Source organism: Megalops cyprinoides, chromosome 8 (genome assembly GCF_013368585.1).
Source record: "Megalops cyprinoides isolate fMegCyp1 chromosome 8, fMegCyp1.pri, whole genome shotgun sequence".
NCBI classification, from domain to species: domain Eukaryota; kingdom Metazoa; phylum Chordata; class Actinopteri; order Elopiformes; family Megalopidae; genus Megalops; species Megalops cyprinoides.
Window position 1 is genome coordinate 25,741,974 of NC_050590.1, and position 10,651 is coordinate 25,752,624.

Here is a 10,651-nt window from a genome sequence, read left to right on the forward strand (position 1 = left end):
TATTTTGACCCTGCCTGTTTTTGGACTGCCTGCTTGTTTGACCATTCTGTTAATAAATGCCTGGAATTGGAGCACTTATGGTCCGTGCCTGAGTCCTGACAACCTGTCCCTTGGATACAGAGGTAGGCTAAGCTTACAGATTGTTAATTGTTGTGCAATGATAGCTGACAGTGATAACACATCCTCTCTTTTCCTCATATAGAACTGTTTGCCAACTGGCCACCGCTCCCATATCTGCAGATATGCCCCAGTAAGGCGATTCAACAATCACATCGACTTTGAGACCACACTTTGCATTTCCACGAAAACAGTTGATGATGTCAAAGACTGACTTGAAGACATGCCTTAAAGCCATTTAAGCCGCTGGTTTAAATCCATTTTATTTAGCCTTATCACCAACAATACACTCGAGGATGTGTGAGAATGATTTACTTTCTACAAGGAGTGCATATGTATAATAAACAGATGTCAGGTAAAAAGCCCCATTTCAAATTATTAGTCTATCACTGAATTTTTCGTCAAGCAAAGGTTTCATCGGAGAAGGTGCAAAGGCATTCAGTTAGGCCTGTAAGCTACAAGCACACCATTTTTTTTTCATTCGAAATGAAATCATTCCAATTGATTCCGAACGTACTGTTTACATGAAAGCATTCGGATAGTTTGTGCGCTTTTACATGTCACAAGCATACAATCGGAATAGATGCTCTAGCCAGCTAACTAACTTTAGTTCTAGAGTGGACTGGTGGCCACACTATACCTACTACTTTGGGTTGCTTTATAGGATATTTAATAGAAACCGCAACCTCCGACTTTAACCTGAAAAGTAGCCAACAAATTGAACACAAAAATCTAGTCTACAACCATAACCAAAATGTACGCCTACTGTGTGTGAGGTGAGGAGTGGTGACTGTTTTCCTCTGAGACACAACTCTCCGGTGTCTTAGGTGAGCTGAGCCCCACATCAACACCGTGTTGGGATGTGGTAGCCAGCGGCCGTTGTCCCATAATTTCCTCCATTATGCCAAAAAATGGACAGCTGGTAGGGGCTGCACCACTTTTGTTTTGGTCAGATTTTGCCTTATAATACCCACTCTTCAGCCCCTTCCAGCAGTTCTTCATTTGGTCAGTAGACCTGTTTACCCCTGCTTCATTAAGCTCCTCCCAAACTTGCGTAAACAGCTCATTGTTGTGGGATTTGCACCATCTAGTCGCTCGACTATTCTTAATTCTTTGAGAATGTTTAACATAAGCGTGGTCCCTGTCATCGACCAATTTTTCACACTGGCCGCCATGTGTTTTTAACTCTTTCATGCATACTCAAAAATGATTCTTGGCCCTAATAAACATGAAACAATATTTTTAAGTAAAATATAACTGAAATATATGAAATCAAGTTTATTTATTCAAATAATTAAACATAATGTAAATATGCTTAGCATAAACTGAATGTAAACAAATCGAGTAAACTAAGTAGAGCCCAAAAGGAGGCTATGCAGTAGAGGGCAGCAATATGCCACTGTAGCATTTAATCTGCCTAATCCAAAGAAGGCGGCTATGCACATGTGTGAGAGTAAACGTCAACCATAGGAAAAGTCATTTCACGTTAACGTGAAACCTAAGCCCTGGCCGTGGACTTGGCATTCTGACTGAGCGGGACAAATATGGCATGAAAGTTATGAGGTAAGTCCAATCGCTTGCCATATGTTGATACGGTGTAGCAATATGTTATTTTAAAAGTATATTAATTTAAAATTTGTTTTGTTTTACAAAGACGAATATCATCGCTGTCGAAACCTTGTGTGTCCAAAACCGTTACTTTTCAGGAAATGAAAAAAAAAAAACCCTGTGTTTTTAAAACGATTGAACACTGCGTCGTCAAAGTTGGTGTTATGTCTTTATATATGGTCAGATACTTGCATGTGTCATATTGATATTTTACCAAAATCAAGCTCAAATGGAGTTACAAGGTTTTTGACCACGAATGTCAAGATACACATTTTGTCCATTATTGATTACAACGGCCGCATTTGAGGCAGTGAGTGCATTGCATCACGTTATCATCAACTTACTGGTTACAAAGTTTATTGAAGCTATGTGTGCGCTCAGTTTTTCCTGTCGTTGAATACATATGGCCAAAATCTTATAAAAGATTAAGTACTACAAACAGGCAGTTGAAGACAGTGTTGGCTATGACTACATGGCAAATGCTAGACTAAACTGCAGTCCAACCTACCGTGGTTTGCCTGCACTCTTCTCCGCTCCCACGTGTCTCAGGCCTCAAATACCTAAACCATTAGCCTTTATAGACTTACTGTTTCTTGAGTTTAGAAAACGCTGTACTTATTCAAACAACCAGTTCTTTATTTAGCCTTGCATTGCAGCTCTTGCATTGCAAACAACCAGAGGCTGTCTCCAGACAACTGCCTACTACTGCGTATTCTTCGACAGTATAGCTAGCTGCTATACTTCATTTATCATCGCTGTGTCAATAATGGACAGAGTTTTAACTGAGTTTTCTAAGTATTACTTTCTATGAAGTAGGGATTGAGCAAGCTAGCGAGAGAAAGGCTATGAATAATCTGATCATTTCTTCAAAGCCATCTGAGTTATTTACCTTTTCATGTCAGTTGTATACGTGTCATGAGCTTTCAAATGAATGAGATTACAAACAAACATTTACAGAGACGTGAAACTGTAGCATGCATGTTTAAAGGTAGTGTGTTTAACATTTACAATACATTTCATACCCATAAAAAATAATCCCCATACTTTAAATGATTTTAAAGCTGAGGTTGTCACTAGTTGCTGGGTTACAAGAATCAGACAGTTCTGTTGTTGATGTTACTACTTGTGCTGCAGATATAAATGTAGAATCTGAAACTGATTTAGATGCACATAGTTATTCCAGTATTGGAGATCTTCTCAAGCATATTGAGCAGAACATCACCTCAGTTATACTGAAGTTGGAACATATATTGTTTGTGCCGGCCACAACTATTGATGAATTACACTATTTGTTAAGCTCCTCATTTGTTCAGATCACCTTTAACAGCTTGTCTAACATTCTTAAAAACCATAGTGTTCAAGTTGTTGAGTCAATTGTCAAAGAGCTTGTTGAAGTAGTGTGCAAGTCCAGTCCATTGGCCAAAGCCTTTGCAAAAGATGGCCCCTTGGCTACAGCTTACAAAAGTAAACCGTATTATAAAGATCATTTCAATGTGGTGAACCCAGTTACATCCTTGATCCTAAGACCAATAGGACATTTCAGGAAAATACCTTGGGTGTAGTGCAGTACAAATCGATAGATGGAATTTACTTTTATAGTTTTTTCACTTGGAAGGATTTCAAATTATCAGTATTGCTATACGTTGATGACTTTGAGGTTTGTAACCCCTTAGACATGTCTAGAAAAACTCATAAACTTTGTGTTGTGTACTGGATTTTGAATAATTTACCACCTGAATCTCATTCAGCTCTTTCTTCCATCTACTTGGCTGTATTATGCAAGACTACTGATGTGAAGGTATATGGGTATGAACAAATTTTAGAGCCCTTTTTACAGGATTTGGTTATTTTAGAGAAGGATAGTGCAACCCCTATAACTGCATTGAACTTCCAAATGGTGTGGCGTTTGCTTATTTGTGATGGGATATATTTTTTGGTTGAATCTTTGATGTAATGATATACACTCAGTGACCACTTTTCACCTGTACACTCTAATGCAGTCCAGTACAACTATTGTTCTGTAGTCTACTTTTATGATGCCTCTGTAATGTTCAGTTTTTGTTGACATTGTCATAGGCAGAGGAGAGGGCACAGGCCTGCTTGTATCTACATCTTGGAGATATTGTCTCATACCCCTCCAGAGCCTCTCTATCACCTCTTTCCAATTGCATGCAATAACTGTCTCTCACCCCCTTAAACTCACCATTGTTGTTCTATATCGCCTCCCAGGCCCACTCAGTCTCTTCATCGACACACTGCTGAGCTCCCTCCCCGACACCCCGCTGACTCTACTGGGCGACTTCAACATCCAATCTGAGAGCTCCTCAAAGGCTAGCGTGCTCTCACTCCTGCACTCCTTCTACCTCACCCTCTCCCCATCTCCTGCAACCCACAAAGCCAGCAATCAGCTCGACCTTGTGTTCACAAAGAACTGCGCCACGTCACACTTCATGGTGACTAACCTCCATGTATCCGATCACTACTTTGTATCTTTCTCTCTCTCTCTCTCTCTCTCCCTGCCACCCTTAACTCCTCTGATATCCCCATTACCACCTTCAGGAGGAACCTCCACTCCCTTTCACACTCCACATTCACTTCCACTGTTCTCTCCACCTTCCCTCTCCTTGGCTCCTTCTCAAATATGCCTGCTAATGCTGCTACAACTGTTTTTAACACTGTCTAAATCTCTAGATGCTCTCTGTCCCCTTATCTCCAGGACATCACAGCCGTCGCCCTCCTCCCCATGGTTGACCAACATGTTTGGTGGAGGAAATCTAGATCCTCTGACAATCTAGCATCCTACCACTCCCTCCTGACAGCATTTACAGCTGCAACAACAGCAGCTAAGTTCTCATTTTTTCCAAAACAAAATCAATGCTAACATCACTAACCCCCGCAATCTCTTCTCTACCATTTACACTCTTCTCTCCCCTCCCCTTCTCTTCTTTCTGCTGAGGACTTTAAGGTTCACTTTGAGAAGAAGGTGTCCTTCACTCCTCCAGCTACACCCTCAGAAGTTCTTCAAATCATCAAACCCACCAAGCTACAACCTGCTCTCTCGACCCCATTCCTTCCACCCTTCTCCAGTCTGTATCCGGTGAGATTGCCCCATATCTCTCCTCCATCAACTCATCTCTAACTACTGGCCTTGTTCCCACAGATCTTAAAAATGCTCTGGTTACCCCCCTGCTAAAAAACCTACCTCTGGCCCACCTGACATCAACAATTGCCGTCCAGTATCCCTCCTGTCATTTGTATCTAAATCCCTTGAACACGCTGTACTTAACCAACTGTCTCCCTTTCTCCACAAGTACAACCTCCTGCAGTGTTTCCCACAGGTCTGAAATATACTTGTGGTGGTAGCCGGCGGAAAGGGCTGGCATTACCGGCCGGCACAAAAATGGTCTACTACATGTGACAAACAACAAATATCTGTGACCTTTAACACAATATTTTGATTTAATGAATATTTTTATTAATTTCACATATTTCACAGATCCAACCCCCCCAAACCTCCCCTCCATCTACCCACATGTAAGAGTAAAGCAAAGTAAAAAAAATTAATAAAACACTCTTTAGTGTTTAGTACAAAGATGGCACTGTTTGTCAAGAGCACTTAATGTTTCTTATAATTAGGCAGGACAACTTTGCTGCATGTTGCGCAATGGTCAAATTACGTCTGCTGAATACACTCTTGTGTCTTGTAGCTACCAACGCAGCATAGTTGCCACTTTCTTTCATAGAATTCGAAGCTACTACCAAAATCAGAGTACAATTAAGCTATCTTAATTGTACTCTGATTTAGTTTTAGTTTATTAAGCTAGCATGACTACAGTTGGGGTGTCAATGCAACGTTCAGCATAGGCTTGATGTGCCGCTCAGTACTCCACATGACAAGCGTCCTAGATATGTAATCAGCGCTATTTTAAAAAGTAAGGAGCGGGAGAAATGAGGCAAAGACAGAACCTCAAGTACTCACTATCTCAACAACTTTGCTGAACATGTATTTCAGCAAACAGAAAAAAGCTCTGACAATTGCTTTGACAGTTCGCTGAAGGAGGAAAAGAGCCTGTAGAATGTGGGTTCACGAAACGTTGCTGTCTCGGGATCTTCAATGTTTAAAATGTTTTGGATGTTTTACTTTTAACCGTAATTTGTTGTTAAACCATAGACATACAAATTTGATGACTGAGAGACGTCTTCCAGATGAACAAACGCTCTTTTAAATACATCTTCCAGATCTATCTGCATACATCGCATAGACGTCTCGGAGATGTATGGGTGCTCACAGGGATACTAATACACTACATTTACATTTATACATTTAGGAGATGCTTTTATCCAAAGCGACATACAGAAGTGCATATAGTGGGCAAACAACAACACTAGCTAGCTATCGAGTTTTTTGTAGCTCTGTAACATTAATACTATAAACTCACGTTTGGATTTGGCACTTTGAATAAGAATAACTAAGCTAGCAGCTAGCTAGCTAGCTAATAACCACGGACGTAGCAAGCTTCTGAGTATGCCGGGTATATTGCTAATAACTATAAATTATTACAGCCGAATCTACAGACCTGGTAGCCCCATCTCGATGCTAACTTTGCGCCATGCATCGTTTTTTGATTTTTTTTTTTTTTTTTTTTTTTTTTTTAAGCAAGGTCGTGGTACCACGTCGAAGAGGTGTCATACAACTCTGAAAAGCCTGACACACACAGTATAAGCTTCTCCAGTTTGTCCTCCATTTTGACTTTGATTGATTGGTTCTTTAAATTCAATGTTTATATTTCGTGCCTGTGTCGCGCCGCCCATGTCCCAGTACGTCACACTGTAAAATCATTGTTTACACTCGGAAAGGTCAGCGCAGACCGCTAGAAAATAATCGATCGCAGATGGCGTCATCTCTCAGATGGATATACCTGGGCGGCCCACCCAAGTAAAGTCTATGTGTGGGAAACACTGTCCTGGATCTCCACCAGTCTGGGTTCAGACCCGGGCACTTAACTGAAACTCCTGGCGGTGACAGAGGCCCTCCACACTGCTAGAGCCTTCAACCTGTCCTCTGTCCTAATCCTCTTCGACCTCTCCGTTGCATTTGACATCGTCAATCACCAGCTGCTCATCACCAAGCTCTGAGATTGGCATCCCTGGGACCAGCCTTTCTTGGTTCAGGTCCTACCTGACCGGTAGATCTTCTTAGGTCTACTGGAAAGGCTCCACCTCCACACCCACTCTCCTCACTACAGGCATCCCCCAGGGCTCTGTATTGGGACCCCTCCTCTTCTCAACCTACATCAACTCGCTTGGTTCAGTTAACTCACATGGTTTCTCCTATCACTGCTATGCCAATGACACACAACAAATCTCTTTTCCTCCCTCCACCCCCCAGGTCAACAAAAGGTTTTCCTCCCACCAACAGAACGAAAGGCCCATGCTCCTCTCAACGTCGCTTTTTCATCATCGCCCCCCCAGTGGTGGAATGAACTCCCCACCCCCCTGAGAGCTCCCTCACGCCAATCTTTCAGACGTGGGCTGAAGACACACCTCTGCAGACTCTACCTGGACTGACACCCTTGCCATTTGACCTTGTAAATCTAAGATTGTTGGCTTGTACCTGTAGCACTATCTCTTACATTGTATTTGTAGCACATTTTTGCCTAGGTAGTATAGCAGCATTTTATTGTCCCAGTGACTGTATTTGATATGTGTAACCTTAGGTCAGATTAGTTCTGTCTCGCTACCAGTGTTGTGCCTGAACGCCTTCAATGAACGAAAGTTCATGAACTCGTTCATATTTTGGTGAACTAAGAACTGAACCGTTCGTATTTCCGATTGAGGAACTTTATTGCGAACGCGTTCATTCTGACGTCTGTGAACGGCGTTCATACACGTTCTATTTTCGTTCAAAACGATGCCAGATTTCTAGTGAACCCCCCCAAATAAAACACACCGTGAACTGTGCTTAATGGCGCTGCGGAAAGCCATCCGATGTGGCAACGGATTTGCACCGCGACACCGCTCGTCGCCCTGTCGCACAAACAAAACGTCATCACAACAAAGCATGGGCTATGGAGGAGGAAAGCAACAGTCCGGAGCTCTCAGACTCCACAGATTATGAACATTTAAAAGAGTTTTTCGGCAAAGACAGTACTGCCGCAGACGGTAGAAATGTGACTTTTGTCTGTAAACTTTGCCCGCCCGGTTTGAAAAAGAAAGTCCGCACATCGACGACGTCAACAGCAAACTTAAAACGGCACATTGAACTGAAGCACCCAGCTAGCCTGGCAAGGTATGTGAGAGCGAAAAAAAAAGGACACAACGCAGAGCCAAAACATAGCCTCGGCCACCCAAATCCCATTAACATCGTACAAAGACGGACCCTTTGTCACTGTCTCCCAGCCGCAAGTGGACAGCCTGGTGTTGCAGTACATAGTGGGAGACCTGCAGCCGTTGAGTAAAGTGGAAAGACCAGCGTTCATTAAGCTAGTTAAGGGGTTGCAGCCATCCAAAACAGTGCCATCAAGAAAGAAGGTACAGACTCTGATGGACAAGAACTTTACAGAAAACATATGTGCACTTAAGACTGAACTCTCCGAGGTGGATTCTGTGTGCACAACAGCGGATTGTTGGTCAGCTGTCAATAAGTCATTTATGGGCATCACTGTCCACTGGCTAGACAAAAATGATGTTTCTGAAAGACACTCTGCAGTACTGGCATGCCGGCGGATTAAAGGATCACATACACATGATGTATTGGCACAAGTATTGTCAGATGTTAACAAAGAATTCAAAATCCACAACAAGGTTGTATGTACAGTAACAGACAACGCTTCAAATTTTATCAAGGCATTCAACTGTTTTGGGATGGATATTGATATTGTTAACGTTGATGAAAATGAAGATGACAGTGAACCAGAGTCAGCTGTTGCTACCGCCAATGAGAGCTCAGATGAAGATGACGAGATGGAGCCTGAGCCTCTTGCAGATCTGGATGATCCCACTCTCCCACCTCACAGAAGGTGCATGGCTCACACCCTGAATCTAGTGGCCAAAGATACTGACAAGGTAACTGATAAACACTACAAAGTAATGTCGAGGGCTGTATTTGCAAAAGCATCTGCTCTGTGGAACAAGGTTAAGCGGAGTCCAAAGGCCTCTGATACTGTGGAGGAAAAGCTTGGCATTAGCTTTGTTATGCCAAATGACACAAGATGGAACTCTGTTTTCCTTGCCATGGAGCGACTGTCTCGTATGGCAAAACTAACTACCAAAGAAGAAAAGAATGAGGCTGAGGTCACCTCTGCAAATGATGCCACTCCCAGTCCCCTGCATGACGAGCTGATCATACACACTGTGAGTGATGAGTTTAGCTTCCGTCGATTCTCACCAGATGAAGTCAACTTCATACACAACTTTGTGGATGTCATGAGGCCTCTAGCACTTGCACTAAACATCCTCCAAGCAGAGAAGAAGATCTTTCTTGGGTACCTGGCTCCAACCATTGTGCAGCTGGATTGTGATATGAAAGACCTGTTGGATGAGAGCTTAAAACCCACGGCTGCAGAGGGTCTCGTTATATGTCGTCCCCTCATAAAGAACATCTTGCAGTCACTAAGCACAAGGCTGGAAGGTCTTCTGGAGAAAAAGGAGCACATACTGTCCGCTATGCTGGTGCCGAGATTCAAGCTAGACTGGGTCCAAGAAGGGGAGAAACGTATAGAGTACAGATTGATGCTGAAAAAAGAATTTCAGACCAACTGTGATGACTCAGAAGCAAGAGACTCGGGTCCAATGCAGTCCAGTGGAGGTGACAAGACAGATCCTGCAGCTTCATTCTTTAGATTCAACAGAAACCCCTCTCAAAAATCTGAAGTGGACACTTATTTGGATGCCCCAACTACAGATGGGTTTGAAGAATACAAGCAGTTTCCAAGACTCAGAAGGCTCTTCATAAAACACAACACTGCACTCCCCTCAAGCACTCCGGTAGAGAGGCTCTTCAGCATCGGTGGTCAAATATTCAGGTAGGAATGAACTGTTATTTGTTATTATTCCATAATTACTATTCACTATAAGTGCAGTAAATATCCAGCCTTAAAATATAGTTCTGTCTTATTCTATAGTATTGTCATTTTAAATAAAATAATGTCAGTGATTACTGTTTCCATTTTTGCTTCTCTTCTTTCTCCTTCTTTCATATCGTTCAGGCCCAGGACAAACCGGCTAGGTGATGCCAATTTCGAGAAGCAGCTGATATTGAATGCCAACACAAAGATTTGAAGGTATATTATTGTTGTGGCCTGTTTTAGGCTTAGAAATGCAATGCATTGTCAATAGAGATGAGTATATTGTGTGCATGTGCAGGTGAGCTGCATAAAAATAACAGAGTATATTATGTTTTTACAGGAAGAAAGAAACAGAAGATCCACCAGGGAGAGACCACTGTGACTGACTGACCAGTGTGACAGAGAAAACTTTTGACATTTCCCCCCAACAAATTGTTATTGTTTTAGTTAATTTATTTAGTTATATTTATGTTAACTGTAACCAGTGGTGACATACAGTATCGTATCGTATACAGTATAGTTATTGTTAAAGAGAAGTGGGTTTTGATTTGGGCTGAATATTGCACTTTATAGTTTGTATAGACTATTTTATTTGGCCAAAAAGGTCTAGGAAAAAACAATGTGACTGACACAGTTAATGTTAATGTAAATTGAGTAGACTGTTTCACTTTGAGGTGCAACCTCAGTTTACTACCTCAGCCTGGTTTCTACCTCAAATTGTTATAATGCTGAGTAGTGTTCCTCTGTATTTGTATGCCTGGGCTGCCTGGACTGTATTTTTGCAGTCTTTTTTCTTTAGGTTCCTTTTTTGGAATTTGATGTGAATTGTTTCAAGTTTGTAAAAATACTGAAATAGAGAG

The 10,651-nt window shown here is 42.0% G+C and overlaps 1 long non-coding RNA gene across 1 annotated transcript; it reads left to right on the forward strand.

Moving 5' to 3' along the window:
- Positions 1 to 9,463: 9,463 nt before the first annotated feature.
- Positions 9,464 to 10,211, forward strand: LOC118781597. The gene is made up of 3 exons (XR_005005115.1): positions 9,464 to 9,749; positions 9,933 to 10,007; positions 10,132 to 10,211. It is a non-coding gene; the product is annotated as an uncharacterized LOC118781597 (long non-coding RNA).
- Positions 10,212 to 10,651: the final 440 nt, after the last annotated feature.